This window comes from Notechis scutatus, chromosome 1 (assembly GCF_049901735.1).
Source record: "Notechis scutatus isolate UNSWTSFEM ecotype Mainland chromosome 1, rNotScu1.2, whole genome shotgun sequence".
NCBI lineage: Eukaryota > Metazoa > Chordata > Lepidosauria > Squamata > Elapidae > Notechis > Notechis scutatus.
This window is the reverse complement of record NC_142009.1, coordinates 188,026,417-188,042,952: the sequence shown is the minus strand read 5'-3', so window position 1 is coordinate 188,042,952 and position 16,536 is coordinate 188,026,417.

Below are 16,536 nucleotides of genomic sequence, written 5' to 3'. Positions count from 1 at the left end.
AAAGGCCTGGAGACCAAAACATATGAAGAATGACTGCAGGTTTTGGGTCTGGCTAGTCTGAGGAAAAGAAGAATTAGGGGTGATATGATAGCAGTATTCCCATATTTGAGAGGCTGCCACAAAGAAGAGGGGGTCAAATTATTCTCCAAAGCACCAGAGGGCAGGACAAGAAACAATGGTTGGAAACTAATCAAAGAGAGAAACAGCCTGGAATTAAGGAGAAACTTCGTAACAGTGAGGACAATTAACCAGTGGAACAGCTGGCCTCCAGAAATCATGGGTGCTCCATCACTGGAGGTTTTAAAGAAGAGACTGGACAATCACTTCTCTGAGGTGGTATAGGTCAGTGTTGACAAACCTTTTTAGCACTGAATGCTGAAATGGGAGCATGTGCCGGTGGGGGGGAGGGGATGCCGGAAACCAGAAGAACAGCTCCACGGCGTGCATGTACGCACCGAGAAGCTAGTCTTCCTGTTTCCGGTATGCACATGTGCGCCAGCCATCTGATCTTTGTGCGAAAACCAGCTGGCTGATGCTCATGTGCGCGCTGGAACCAGAAGAACAACGGGTGATGGTTGGCGTGCCTGGAGAGATGGTTTTGCATGCTGCTTCTGGCATCCGTGCCATAGGTTCGCCATCACGGATATAGGTTCTCCTGCTTGAGCAGGAGGCTGTACTAAATGATCTCCAAAGTCCCTTCCAGCTCTATTTTATTGTAAATCTCTGTAGCATTTTCAGTTCAAGGGAATTAAATGTAAAGTCAATAGGGCCAGTGAAAACATCAGTAGCTTCAATATATGTTCCAATGAAGGTCTTTCTTTTTCAGCTTAGAGGAACAACTGTTGATCCAAGCTGCAGTCTTTGCATAACTCTTTGCAAATCCTCTATTATCTCAGAAAATTGCTACTATAAGCTGATACACTCAAATATGTAAGAATCTATAAAGTTGTACCAAGATTTATCATGAAACTGTCTCCTCCCATCAGCAATGAAGTTGGTTTTCCATACCAGATCTCATTTAGCTGGTCTTGAAAAACCCAGAAATAATGAAATTCAATTAATGTTCTGAATTTATTATACGAGTAATTTAATAACGTAAGGTATATACTTTGCTTGCTTTTTAATTTTTTTTAAAAAAATCCCCACACTTCATTCGGCTTAAAAACAAAATGGATCCATTGTATATGATCTGTGATGCAGAGATCAATTTCTGAAGTGTAGATTCATGTGCGTCAGCTCTTGCTTGCTGATTATATCTGACTTGGAATAGGAATGAAATAAAATGTAGACTCTGTAGACATGCAATTGCTTTCACCACAAACAATTTGTAACAATAAGTTAGCTGTAAATAACTAATTGATTGGTCTATGCCCATTTTAAACATACCTATTAGCTATTAGAATTAGAAATGTGCAGCAGAGACTCCATTAAGTTTAAGAGCAGCAGAGAGCTAAGCAGTTTTATGAATAGTTTATTATTCATGTCTCTGATTATCTAATGTGCTTGGCGCTGCTGCACCAAGTGAGATAGCAAAGTAGTTCAAAATTAATCAGAACAAATGAAAATCATACAATAAAACTACCATAAAGATGAAAACCACATTCTGGCCCAAGCCATTCTCTTTTTCCCCTGTCCAAGTTCATCAAGCATATTCGTCAGCCAGGCCCCATTGTTTTGCTCTCCAGTTAAATACATAAAACTTAAAACACCCCTCCCCTCTCTCTCGAAAGCAAAGCAGTTCACCTAAATGTTCAATTTCTGAGGTTCCTCTATTTTAAGGTAACACTTCCTCTGCAGCCTCTGCACCAGTTTCCCATAAGTTTCTGGGCCCAATATCAAGAGTTGAGAATAACCCCCTAAAACCCTGTGAGGCCCAGCATTAGGTTACATTAAGCACTGTCTCGCTGGAAGTAAATCTATAGATCACATAAGGACAACTTTGGAAGGCTTGTCAAGAATCCCCCTCCCCTTGAAGTGTGGGTAAGATGACACATTTTCCCTGGAGCAATGGTGGGATTCAATTTTTGTTACTACCGGTTCTGTTGGTGTGGCTTGGTGGGCATGGCAGGGGAAGGATACTGCAAACTCTCCATTCCCTCCCCACTCCACTAGCCCGCTTTCCAGCTCCGTTCTCCTGTGCAGGGCAACAAAAGAAGACCCAGCCGATCAACTGGGACTCAGGAGGCAGAGAATAGATGGGGGTGGGGCCAGTCAGAGGTGGTATTCCAAACTACTCAAAATGTCCGCTACCGGTTCTCCAGAACTGGTCAGAACCTGCGAAATACCACCTCTGCCCTGGGAGGGGGGGGTCTAAGAAACTTGACGCAGCTGACTCACCCTGGCCAACTTGCCCTGGCCGATTCCCCGTGACTGACTCGTCCCGGCCAAGTTGGTGTGGGACAACTCATTGCAGGAGAATAGCAGCAGGCCTTGCCTTGCTTTAGCTTTGAACCTTCTCAATTTAGAAGTCCTCGAGGCCTGAACATGGAGTGTTCAGGGATGAGCCTCAACATGGAGCCTTAGCGGCCCATCGGCCAAGCCATGCACTTTGTCAGCCAAGCCGTGAAGCAAGCGAAGCACACCTGGGTAGTCTCTTGGCAGATCCAGGCTGCAATTCTTCCATGGCGATTTGTCCCCCCAGCAAGTTAGTCATGGCAAGTTGTCCTGTGGTGAATTGGCCATGGCAAATTGGCTGCAGTGAGTCGGCCGCAGTGGTCAGTCAGGGCGAATCAGCCAAGGCAAATCAGCAGCTGCGAGTTGCATGGAAAATGACATATGCTTGCAGGGACTCAGAACTGAGTTTTTGGTAAATATAAATGAATGGCAATGAAATAAACATTTCCTACTGCAAATGCAAAAATCGAAATAAAAAATACAGAATCTGCCATGAGTAGTAGTAGTTCATGAGATTAAAGCTCTTTTAGAGAGAAGTAATTGCCCATGAGTACCTGCTGTTTTTATTTTGTCTTATAAACCTTTTTATTTGGTTCATAATGCTTATCTTGAAAATAATATTAATAAAAGAATGCATTCTTCCCATGTATGCAAACCTTCATTTTTGACATTAAAATAAGAATATTATATCAGATGCCTATTTTTACTGGGTTTAAGCCAGTAATAATTCATTTTCAGGAAAAAGTCCTTCACCAAAGTCTTTTTATTGAATTACTCCATTTTATTAAATGTTTTTGTTAGTAGAAGACTGCACAATGGTTACGAAATTGAAGTCCAACTCAGTGCAATATCTGAATCATGGTGTCCATTAAAATCTTGCTCAGAATATTTTGTAGTGCAAATTTCACAAAGTTGCATATTGGAGGAGCATCATGTAGAAAATGAGTATATCACATTTATTTCACTTAGAATTGTCCCCAAATTTAAGATGATCCTTGTCTGGAAAAGCAAAATGCAGCAGAAAGAGCATACCTGCCTCCATTATTTAATATCAGCAAATCTAAGACAACTCTTCCATTATAAAAGTGAATTATTTGGATGGAAGAAAAATTAGATTTCCTGTTAGAAAATGCTTTTAATTGGAAGCAACTGCATTCAAATGAATATATTTTACAAAAGGAGAGGGTAAAATGCATATAAAACCCAGATTTTCCTGCTAGTTGGGGTTTTAATTGCAGAATAATGTCAGATTTTGATGGAATGGACTTTTGATAGGATACACATGATATTAACATATGCCAGATATCAACTGCTCTAGATATCTCTCAGTCCGAGCACATTATCTTTTAAATAACTGTTGGAAGAAATATCCTTCTGGGTTCATTTCCAAGCGGGGAAAAAGACACTGCAAACATGGAGGCTGTTTGGAAGGTTTAATGGACAGGACCACATGGCCTGGAGCTCCAGAGTGAAACGGAAGGATGATCACATGCTTCAATGTGAAGAAGAGATCAAGAAAAAAGGACTGAGGTGCTGAGAGTGCCTGGGTTTTATACCCTCTGTTGGGATTTGAATTGGAGCTTGTATTCTAATTGGTTGTCAGACCCCCATGGGGCCATGCAGGGGCAACTGTGTAGGCTGCCCTGAGTTCCAGGCTTGGTTGAGCCTTGCTGGGTGATTATGCCCTTAAAAGGACTTTTGGCTATAGCTTTACCTGCAGATCTTTGTTATGTAAAGTATTCTGGCCCAGGCCTTAATGGCCCACCCGTTAACAAAGGTGGGGGTGAGGTTAACAAAGGTGAGGGTGAGCTTCTGCTTCTGAGGTGAGTTTCTGCTTCTGAGTTTCTACTCTTTTTAGAGGAAATATTCTGCCTTTTTAATATTTCCTAGGCCAGAGGTCTCCAAACTTGGCAACTTGAAGACTTGTGGACTTCAACTACCAGAATTCTCCAGCCAGCATAGCTGGTTGAGGAATTCTGGGAGTTGAAGTCCACAAGTCTTCAAGTTGCCAAGTTTGGGGATCCCTGTCCTAGGCTGTTTCAATTTTCTAGGAGAGGGGTGGGTGCTAACTTCCTACATAACAATTCTTCAATTCTGTGTTTACATTAGCTGTGTTACAAATGCGTCCCTTGTTTTTAAATTAGACATATCACAAAATAAAATGCTGCTTTAAATATAATATTTTTATTAATGTGAAATTGCTATTTTTAAGCCTGGAATTTTACCCAGATTGATTTAGCAATATGCTCCATTGAACTCAATAGAATACTCATCAAAAGTTTAAAAAAATCCACACATCTAAGTAAATAACATTTATTAGAAACAGCAGGTCATCTGAAATATCAAACAACTCTCCCAAAATATTTACATCTCTATTTTCCAGGGCCAAGCACTATCTTACTTACAGAGGGATAATTTTATTCAATCAGCAGGGAGTCCAAAACTAAATGACCCTCATCTGGATCCTGGGGTCACTTGGAAATTGCATGGGTTAAGAAGGTGTACCTTAATCTGTATCAGTTGCAAAGGTTGCTGGGCAAGGGACTTAATTGTGGCATAGAGCTCTTTGGTGAAGGCGTTTCCCACGAATCCACCCTTTTCTTAATTAATATATTTTAACTTATCTTTTGAGCATTTGCTGCCTATTTTGGGTTTCCTCATTGCAGAAAGGAAGATTTTGTTTAATTTTACAATGCACACCCAGAGAGACACACTGCTGAATGAAAGTTGTATGAATATATTTTAAAAGAGTACGTTTCTTTTTGTTTTCATAGGCGTAAAAGTTAAAATACCAGGAGGATCTCTTGGCAACTCTTGATAGAACCAAAAATGCTCTTCTCTAGATTGTCACTGTCAGATTCTCACCAATAGGGGTCTCCAGTGCATCACAGAACTACTGGTATGGACAATTCACTCATGATTATTTACAGTATAAAATGTGGCGAGAGGAAGCGAGACAGAGAGAATGAGGGTTGTCTCTGAGAAGTGCAATTCACATAATGGTGCTATTTTCAAGGGTCTGCATTGCATCAGTGAAGTGCAGAAAAGAGATGGACCTGGTGCCGCAGGAATTGCTTTAAACTCAGTATCTTCTAAGAACGGAAGATCTATCTGTGTACCTGGCTAGTTGACATTAAATCTAATAAGTAAATAAATAACTAATATATCGAAAGCTCCTTATATGTATACGAGGAGTACAAATTTCCTCAGTGTGTAATTGGACACGTCAGGGTTCCCCAGTTTCTTCTACAGAAAGATTGAGTTGTATTTGTGGAAAAATATATTAAAATATTAATTATTCTACGGTACAAAATGCATGGATGTAAAAGTAAGCCTTGTTAAGCCTAATGGAACCTATTTTCGGTAAAAGTGTATTAAGATTTAGAATGAACAAGGATGACACAAACCTGCCTTGACAAGATTTTATCTTTTTGTTGCCATCATCTACTTAGCCCGTGAGCGAGAGAGCTTTAATCTGCCCATATACTGGTGTTCAAATAGTACTTCTCCCTTTAGGCTGTCCAAGGGCAGTCTCAAAGTGCATAAAATCTATTGGGCTTGTTACCAGTTATTTGAGGTAGGGGGAACCAGTGGAGCCAGGGGGCTGGCAGTGACTAGAAAGAGAGCAAGTCAAGACTGACAACAGGGACTACGGATATTGAGAGGGGGCAGGTCCTTGGTGCTTACTAAGCTTGCTTGTTTCCTTGCAAGAGTTTCATTACCCAAACTAGCTAATATCATCAGTGCTAGTCTGCAAGAAAACAAGCAAGCTCAGAGAGCACCAAGGACCCCTCATGTCAATCTGAACTACAAAGATTCTCCTTTATTACTACAGCAGGTATCTGTTGACTTAAATATGGGTGGAGAGCATCCAATAGCCAGTGGTGGGGGAAAAAAACCTTAAGTAGGCTAGAGGACGTGGTGACTCAGTGGCTAAGACGCTGAGCTTGTCGATCAGAAAGGCCGGCAGTTCAGCGGTTCGAACCCCTAGCACCGTCTAATAGAGTGGGCTCTCGTTACCTGTCCCAGCTTCTGTCAACCTAGCCGTTTGAAAGCATGTAAAAATGCAAGTAGAAAAATAGGAACCACTTTGGCGGGAAGGTAACAGCGTTCCGTGCCCCTTCGGTGTTTAGTCATGCTGGCCACATGACCACGGAGACGTCTTCGGATAGTTCTGGCTCTTCGGCCTTGTAACGGAGATGAGCACCTCCCCCTAGAGCCGGAAACGACTACCACATATGTGCGAGGGGAACCTTTACCTTTACCTAGGGCTAGGAGGATATCCTTGAGGAGTTCATCCATAGGATGTTATCCAAGGGCTCATTATAATTCAGGTAGTCCTCACTTAACTGTGATAATTGGGCTGGAATTTCCATTACTAACCAATCATAAAGTATGACACCTCATGTCTCTATCGCTTAGCAACAGCAGTTTTAGCAGTCTCTAGTTACTGTTTTTAAGTGAATCACTGCAGATCATTAAGTGAGGACCTCAGGTGACCATGACTTCTTACTTCCTGGTCGCTTTCCCATTGATTTTGCTTGTGGGAAGTTTTGAGGGAAGGTCACAAAACAAGATCACATGGGACACTGTGATGGTCAGAACTTTGAGGACCGGTCATAAGTATTATTCATTCAGTGCTATCATACGCTTGAACAAAAGATCGTTAACTGAGAACCTCCTGCAGTGAGGCCCCAACCTAGGAGAGATAGGAAAAGAGATTTCGAGTTTGGCAATGCTGTGGTAGAGTAGAGCCATTTTAGCTGTTTATTTTTTTAACATGCGACAAACATTCAGATTATCCTCTATTTACCTCCTATGGGACACTTACAAAAGGCAACAGGGAAAACAAATGAGATTTAAAAAACCATGATTTAGTTAAGGATTGATCAGATTGAGCCTCAATACTTATTTGAGATTAAGTACCACTGAACAAAGTAGACACCATTGAATAAACTGCCAATGAATTAGATGAATCTCTTAAAGAAAAAAAACGGGCCTTGTGACTTTATGATGACTTTTAAAAGGCGGTTGTTTCATTTGTTTCAGTGGGACAGTCGAATGGGTTTCAGTGGGCTGCTGGGGGGGCTTCTATTATAAAAATACAGATTTGTGATCTGGATCTGATAATATGACAAAATGTTTCTGATTGACTACATGCTATTCAGCAGATGATATCAACAATATAACAAGTAGGTATTTGTAAGTAGAATGCCCTGTCACAAATATAGGATTTGTGTATTTGTAGAGTGCAGTCTTTTTGATTAATCAGGAGCTCCTGACATTCTGTTAAGGAATTTAAGGTTTTCTTGTTATTTTTTTTTTTTATCTGATAATTTCTTAACCCAGTTGACTTCTTTTCTCCCAGATTTAAGCTACTAAATAGGGCCACTATCACCAAAGCTTGAGGGCATCTCAAACCTCAGATACTATTTTCTGGGCTGTGACAATGCACAGTGGTTGATGAGTTAGTTCTAGAAGCTTCTGAATTTTAATGATGTTAGAGATGATATTGTGTGTCCTTCAGCTTGTTAGAGTGACACCAGCACTCCATAAATCATAATACCTGTGTATTGTAAAATCAATACAAAAGTGCTACCTCAGCACAAAACCTTAATAAGTTTTCTTTCCCCCCTCAGGGCTTCTAACCGCTTTAACTTTGCTATAATGCAGTTGGACCTGCAGGCTGAAGGACCACCACCTGACTAATTCGTTTGGTAATAGAGACTTTTCTTTAATGAAGAAGCGATTAGTAGAGCTTTGGTTGCCACTCTGGTGATCAGTTGGCAGAACAAGCGTCTGCAGTTAAGCTCATGTATCTCTGTCCTGAAGCCAAAAGAAAAAAAAAAAAAAGAAAAAAGCTGAAGAAAAAAGGGAGAGACTTAAACAGTCAATATATGTTAATCCAGTCGGAACCCTGTCTGTGTTTTTGAAGGCTACCCATGAGGGGCTTTTTAAACCACATTTTTTTCATCCCATTTTAAGTGCAATTGTCTCCCTAGACCCGATACCTTGTGTATAAGGCCTCCCACAGTTCTGTAATAAAACCTGGCATTCTAACACTATTCTATAAAGATCTCTTACCCTCAAGCCTGTTTGTTCTTTCTCCTCTGCCCCTGCCCTTCCCTATTAAGTGTAAATCCTTTTTTATCTTTTGCGCCTACAATCTGAAAATTGGAGGAGGAAGAGAAAGAGAAGAAATCATCTCTTATCGAAGCAAGATGAGATCCGCTATTCAATTTTAATTGTCTCCAAAAAGAAAAGAAAAAGAAAAGAAAAAAGGCAGAACATTTTTAGAAGTGCATTTTCTGCATCTCTGTCATTCTCTGATAAACTTAGTATGGCATACCACACTCAAAAGTGTGTTCAGAAGACTTTTTAAAGAGGAAACACAAATGTTTCAGAGATCTCAGAAAACAGGAATAGTTGGGTCCCCAAACTTTACCAGACATTCAATTCACACTTTTTCTAAAGTTCTGCTTTGAATCTTTCTACCTCACAGCAAAGTTGATAAAAACGGGTTGCTATGGTTTTATTATAAGTTAATAGATAAAGGTGGCCAGAAGCTCAGATTAACATTGCCCTTTCAAATTGTACGGAACAAAGTAAATTATGGGAAATGCTGAACAATTCAATTCTCGTTGACTGGCTCTTACTGCTATGTTTTTTCCTTCTATTTTTTTTTCTTGAGGAATTGCATTATATTTCATGAATATCGATAATCCAGACTGTGTTATCTTTATCAATGCATCTACATGTGTATGTGTTTTGCTATAAATATAATAGGAACATGCACCAGAGAGTATAGTATAAATTGGTCTAATTATAAATGGCATTAGATTTATGATGCTTTGTATAACTCAGCTTGTGCTCATTAGAAGCAAACTTAAACAGGAAGAAAGTAACCCCCTCCATACTAAGTACAATCTAGCGTGGCTGAAGTGAGCAAATGTCAGAGTAGAATGCAATATAGACAACAGAATAATGTATTTTAATACTTTATATTAAGAGAATACACAATTATCTTTTGCTGATTGGTGATTTATTTAAAATCAATATAATCTATGTTTTCTTTTTTTGTATATGATTTTAATTTTTTGTTTAAAAAAGAAACAAACAAGAATTAATATAAAATAAAAAGAAAACAAAGGAAGAAAAAGAACACAGGAAATAGTATAGAAATAAAAAGTAGAAAGAAATAGAAAAGATAAGCTTCTAAATACATATGCAAAACTACCTCTTATTCTGTACTTACCAAAACAAACCCTCTTTTTCCTATTATCTATTTTTTTCCCATTTCACGCAAAAATCTATCAGGGGCTTTCAGTCAGCAATAAATGCAGATATAGACTTTTGTCTGATCAGGAAAGTCAATTAAACCATTACTGCAAATTCTATCAACTTCACCAATCATTTTTCCCATTGCGGCTTATGTTGAGTCTTTTCACTTATGTGCATATCAGAATCCTGCTGCAGTTGTCATATATAAAAACATAGTTCCATAACATTTCCCCCCACTGTTTATTCTGCCAATCCCAAAAGAAAAGCCTCCAGTTTCAATTTTATGTTAATCTTTAAGTTATTCTAAATTAGGGTATCTTATGGAATTGATGAAGAAAGTAGGATACAAAATTGAGAAGAAAGTAAAATATTTGAGTACTACTCTGACAATATGAATTGTATGTTATTTCAAAATAATTATGTTAAGATATAGAATGAAGTTAAATCACATATGATGTTATGGGGAAATATACAGTTATCATTGTTGGAAGAATTTCTGGGATTAATTTTACTTGAAATGTTATTTTTGTCTAAGAGAATGCCTGTTAGAAAAAGCTATGAGTTAAATATAAGGATTTACAAGATGCAAAGGAAAGAAGAGGATTGAATTTCCCTGGTTTGAAATTGTTCTTTGCTGCTTGTTATTTAGTTTGGATGAAACAGTGACATTGCTGAGTAATATAAGGCTTTTGGAGTTAGTAGAAGGACTTGAATAAAATTTTGGGTAGGACAGATATTTGTGGTACAATAAACCCAAGGTTCATGTAAATTGTAAAAATTAATTTTGTTAGACATACCATATTGAGAATATGGAATAAATACTAAATAAATACATTGGTAAATCCAGGTCAAAAACCATCTATGTGGCTCTCATTACAAAAAGCATTTTATACAAGAGAAATGATGAGTAAACATAAATGCTTAACTTACTGTGAGATAGTAGAATTTTTTTAAGGGGAATGAGTGAAGATTTAACTGCAAAGGGATTTGCTTATCAAGGTTTTCAACTATGTACAATTGTTTGAAAAGTTTAAAAGAATGCATGGTCCTGAACACTGTAAGATTGAATTTAAAATAGAATCCTGTACAAATGATAAATATGTAATCGCTAAAATGTTTAAACCTTTATTGAAATGTGAACAAGGACAAATACAAGAATGTATGATAAAATGGGTAGAAAGGTTGGTTACAATGTACAGATAAAGCAATGGGAAAATATATGGTTGAAAGGTTGAAATGTACATTATGTTATAATTCTAAAGGTATTTGTTATAAAATGATGTATCTCTGTAATTACTACAGTTACTACAGTAACTACTCTGTTCAGTGTAATCATCCATCTAGGTGAAGATGGGAGACACAATCCTATTTAAGTCTACTCAGAAGTAAGTTCCATTAAATAAAGATGTTTATAAGTAAGGTGGCATAAGACACATGCTTATATTGCTAAAAGCAGGTTTGAAGATCTGCCAATCCTTCAACTATGATTTTAGGTGTTGCCCTCTTGTAAATCTTAATTTCAGGTAATAGGTGAAAAATCTTTGGAAGCCACATAATGTGTGTGAAATGGGTGGGAACATCCAAGAAACTCAAAAGACATTTTTGAAAGCCAAATAGTGCAGCATGCAAAAGGGCTCAAAGATTTGACTTATGCCCTATGTAGCAGATAACTGGTTTTAAGGATATCAGTGAATATATATCCTTAGAGACACCTGCATTCTTCATCTATAGAGTCAGAAGAGAACCAGTAGAACTTGTTAACATTCTAGAAATGTTGATACTATATTGTCAAGATACAATACAAACAGTCTTTCCAATACATTTTCTTTCAAAAAGAATGGACTCACTCACAATTCTTAGTTTAGTAAAAGTATGTGGAATGGAATGCTATTTATTGGTAGACATACTCTCTGAATTCTATATTAGGCTTTCCAGTATTTGCTACAAGTGAAATCCTGAACTTGATGTTAAAACCAATTACAATCTAGCCATTTTCAATTTCTGGATATATATATATTTTAGATTCCAAGAAGGTTCTAGTTCCATTTTCTATTTAATTTTGATGAAAATAATTCTTTTAAAAAATCCATGGCATTTCCTTAAAACATATTTTAATGTTTGTTTTGATTTCAACCAAATTACTAATCAAGCAAAGGATTCAGTGTGAATGTTTCCAAGATTTCTTTGGTGTAGATTAGTGGTCAAGTTGACCTTGACTGAATTCAGAAACTAAGCATGATTTGGCCCAATTAATGTTTAATAGAAGATTCCTGAAGGATACTAGGGTTGTTGTCTAGTCATAGAAGTTAACTGTTTCATACTCTTACTGAGAAAGGCTCATAGATATTTCCATGACCAGAAGTTGTACTTCAATAGGTTGAGGATGCTTACTTTAGGTGCAGTAGCTCCAAATTTTCTCTTTTCTACTTCATTGTTTGAGATGTCCAATTCTGTAGAATTCCAAACCAGCTGATTTGTAAATTTTGTTAAATGCAGAACGTTTTGTAAGGTGCTATTTTTTTTGAAAAACATCTCATTACATTTTATGGTTTGTGATTTCCAATAAATAATTTATCATTTATATACATTCATTCATTACACCATGTAATGAATGAATGTATATGGTAATGGTGAATCTATTTTCCATGAAGGTTTTAATTGTTTTTTTTTTAATGGAAGCTTTGATAAAAGACTTGGAGATTGTTTACTGAAATTATCTCTGTGTTGTCAAGATGATCTGTTGATTCTCTCCTCACCTTGCTTTATTTGAATGGCTCAAGTGTCACTAAAAATAGTTGTTTATATATCGTTATTAAAATTAGAGCTTTAACAATACATTAAATGTACTTCTAAGAAAATATTTTTATATCTTTGTTGGTCTATAATTAACTAATTCCGATAATGATGGTGTAAGAAATCAGTTCAGATAATTGGCTAAATATATAATTCCATGCTTTACTATTTACAGCTTGAAGAGAGAGAGAGAGGGAGGAGGGAGGAGGAGGGAGGGAGGGGAGGGAGAGAGGAGAGAGAGAGAGAGAGAGAGAGAGAGAGAGAGAAGGAATGTTATAAAATAGAGATTCATTTTCACTTTTGATGCTGACTCCATCACTGTTTATTTGCCCATTATATGTCCCAGTCAGATTACTCCACAGAAAAAGAGCTCCAGTGTTTATTTATTTTATATATTTCTGCAATTTGTGGCAATGTACAAGATAGGCACCATCATCAGAATTAATCAGTTAGTTATAGACCAATAAAGAAAAATATTAAAACATTCATGGCTAAGTTAAAACAAAAATTAAATCAAAAGATCAGAAAAATCAACAAACATACATATCAAAACAAATAAGCAGGAAAAAAAAAGTTGGTAGACTGGATAAGCATTACCGAATGCTCTCTGGAAAAAGAAGGGGACAAAAAACCCCTCCTGAAGACAACCTGATCTCTGCAGAGAGAGGGTTCCATTGCATCAGTGCTGCCATTGAGAAGCTTCAGCCCAAGGATCTTCAAACTTGGCAAGTTTAAGACTTGTGGACTTCAACTCCCAGAATTCCTGAGCTAACATAACTGGAGGAGGAATTCTGGGAGTTGAAGTCCACAAGTCTTAAAACTGTCAAGTTTGAAGACCCCTGAAAGTTTAGCCCCTCTTCACTGATGGAAGTCTAGTGCTCTGAGGAGCTTCTCCTTGATGCTCTACTAGACGAAACTGCTACTGGTTGAACAGTGTGGTACTGCAGGTTTCATAGGTTAAAAACAATACTGTAAATGGTACCCAGGACTGATTGGTAACTAGTGCAGGGATTGTAGAGCAGCAGTGGGGGTGAACAGACCAGCTAACTCTGGTCAAAAATGTTCCTGCGAGAAATGAGGATTTGAAGCTGTGGTGGCCCTATTTAAGTGGTCTGTTCACCTTCCCTGCTGCTTGCAGCATTTGTGTCATGGGTTCGCAGTAGAGGACCTGTAGGAGTGTCAAACTCGCAGCCTATGGGCTGGATTCATCACACACTGGCCACACTCACCTCTGGTTTAGCGAAGGGGGAAAAAGTCATGATACATCATGTGATGACGTGACGTTGCCAGTTTGACATCCATGCTGTAAACACACTACAGAGAATGCTGCTGCATTATCTACCACTTGTACTTACTTCCCAAGTAGTCTTTAAAGGCAATCTCATTTAAAGCTTTGAATTAATCTATCTGGATGGTAATGAGAGCAAGAGGTTATTAGGGTCTAGACAGATCAGCCTGAATCCAAGCAAGTGGGCATTGCTGCTTGTACTTTGATTTTATACATTAATATCGTTGGTGTGTTTGGATAGGCAACCACTATCTGTGAAAAAGCAGATTTTTTTTTTGTGTGTGTGTGTACTCTTTCTGGACTTATGGCACCTGTTTAACAGCCAGTAGAAGCTGTAGCTACAGGGGCCTTTGCCCAGCTTTGCTAGTGTACCAGTTGTTGACTTACCTGGTGGAGGAGGACCTGGTGACAATAACTTATGGCTTCATTGCTACTATATTAAAAGAAGACCCTTAAAACCAGACATGGTATTCAGCAGGTTCTGACCAGTTCTGGAGAACCGGCAGCGGAAATTTTGAGTAGTTCGGAGAACCAGCAAATCCCACCTCTGACTGGAGATTTTACAGTATCCTTCCCCTGCCAGGCCCATCAAGCCACGCCCACAGGACCGGTAGTAAAGAAATTTGAATTCCACCACTACTTAAAACACCTTCAAATCAAATCAGCTTATGATTCCCCCCAAAGTACATCTTGCTATTGATTTATAATGGCGAATGGGAAATACATATTTGCTGAAGTAATTAGTAGTTCCACCCACAAGACCAAGCTAGATGAAGCATGGGAGAGCTACAATCAGTTCTCCTAAGATAGTTTTCTTTAATTAAAGCAGCAGCATTGACTTTAACTTGGGCTAAGGAAAGAAACTAGACTTAAAAAAAAAAACTGGGTTATATTTCCCAAAGATGTTATTAGGATTTAGATTTTATATCCAATGCATTTTTAAAATACTAAAAATAATACAACACATAAATACTTTTTAAGTTATTTCAATAATTCTGAATTCTGAAATTATTTTTGTTATTGTTACATGGCTTTCTTTTATTTAACATTTGTATTTCAGGTTTTACATACATCAAACCATAGTCCAAGGCATGTACAATATATTCCATATCATCTTGCTTTTGCACATATATTTATGGGGCAGTGGGAAGAAGGAAACATTTGAGTACAGGTTGCAAAATTCCATTTTTAAAAAAAATAATAATCACCTTTTTATTTCTAGAATTCAAGGAGAAATGAAGACAGATGTATGAACAGCTGTGTAGAATAGCTACATGCAGTAGTATGTTGGGGAGGATTGGCAGAAGGGAAGCACGTTGTCCTGGGCAGGACAAGCATATAGAAACCCAACCATGTCCCATTATATTTAGAATCAACACAAGATGGAGTTTATGTGTTATATTTCTGCCTGTGGAAAAGGCACATAACTGCATGATGCCAGAAAGACTCCTGTGTGAACACAAAGCCATAGGCTTCCATGCTTGGGAACAGTGATAGGCAACAAAGATGGAGATTACACACGGACACAGATTTTGAGTAACCTGGACCAGCTTGTTGAAGTGATAAGAAAGTATTAGAGCAAGAGTACACTATGAACTCACAAGAGTTTCATCTTCATTGCAATAAATCTTCAATCTAAGAGATGAGTGGTGGAAGGCATATCCTTTAAAGCAGAATGTCTTGTGACTGCATATGGGATTTTGCTCATGCACTAATTACGCATTTTATCAGATAATATTTTATGCACAAGTAGAACATATAATATATGGAGAGATGTTGTCTTTAATCTGCTAAAACTGAGGTCAGTTAAACCAAGGATTTACTGCGTGCTTATTCAGAATTAGATGTTGTTGTTTAGTCCAAGCCCTTCTTGTGTGATTAGAATTGCGTGAGCAATAAGGAGAGCTCTCACTAGCTCTTCTTCACATCTTGGTTACCCAATCCTTCAACCTTCTGAACTCTGGGTGATAAGTGCTTCTCCAGCGGGGACCTTTCTTACCTTATTTAGGTACATCAAAGGATATGGAAATTTTGTTGTCATATTGTGCGGGACTCTTTGTAAGTAGATGGGCTCCTGAGTTAGGCTGTGGTGAAGCCAAAGGGCTCATCCCCTCACATAGATATTGCCTAAAGCAGTTCATTCTGTAGAGATCTAAAATTATGCCTCTCTTTCCAAATCAAGGGAAAACAAACTTTTCGTTTGCCTTCCATTTATAATTGCTTAATTTGCAATAATTGATTTGCCTTCATTTAGCTCAAGATCAAGTAACTCATCTTAATATGTGTAATTTGCCTAATTTGTTTAATGTGTCTAATTCGTCTTTGCTAAAATGAACATGCAGCTGACAGAAACCTATTCAGCCATATCCAGGATCACTGCAATTATGGTGAGGGGCTCACAATATGCTACTAACCAATCATCAAGGGACAAGAGGAAGGCTTTCTTTCTTTCTTTCTTTCTTTCTTTCTTTCTTTCTTTCTTTCTTTCTTTCTTTCTTTCCTTCCTTCCTTCCTTCCTTCCTTCCTTCCTTCCTTCCTTCCTTCCTTCCTTCCTTCCTTCCTTCCTTCCTTCCTTCCTTCCTTTCCTTCCTTCCTTTCCTTTCCTTTCCTCCTCCCTCCCTCCCTCCCTCCTTTCCCTCCCTCCTTTCCTTTCCTTTCCTTTCCTTTCCTTCCTTCCTTCCTTCCTTCCTTCCTTCCTCCCTCCCTTCCTTCCTTCCTTCCTTCCTTCCTTCCTTCCTTCCTTCCTTCCTTCCTTCCTTCCCTTCCCTTCCCTTCCCTTC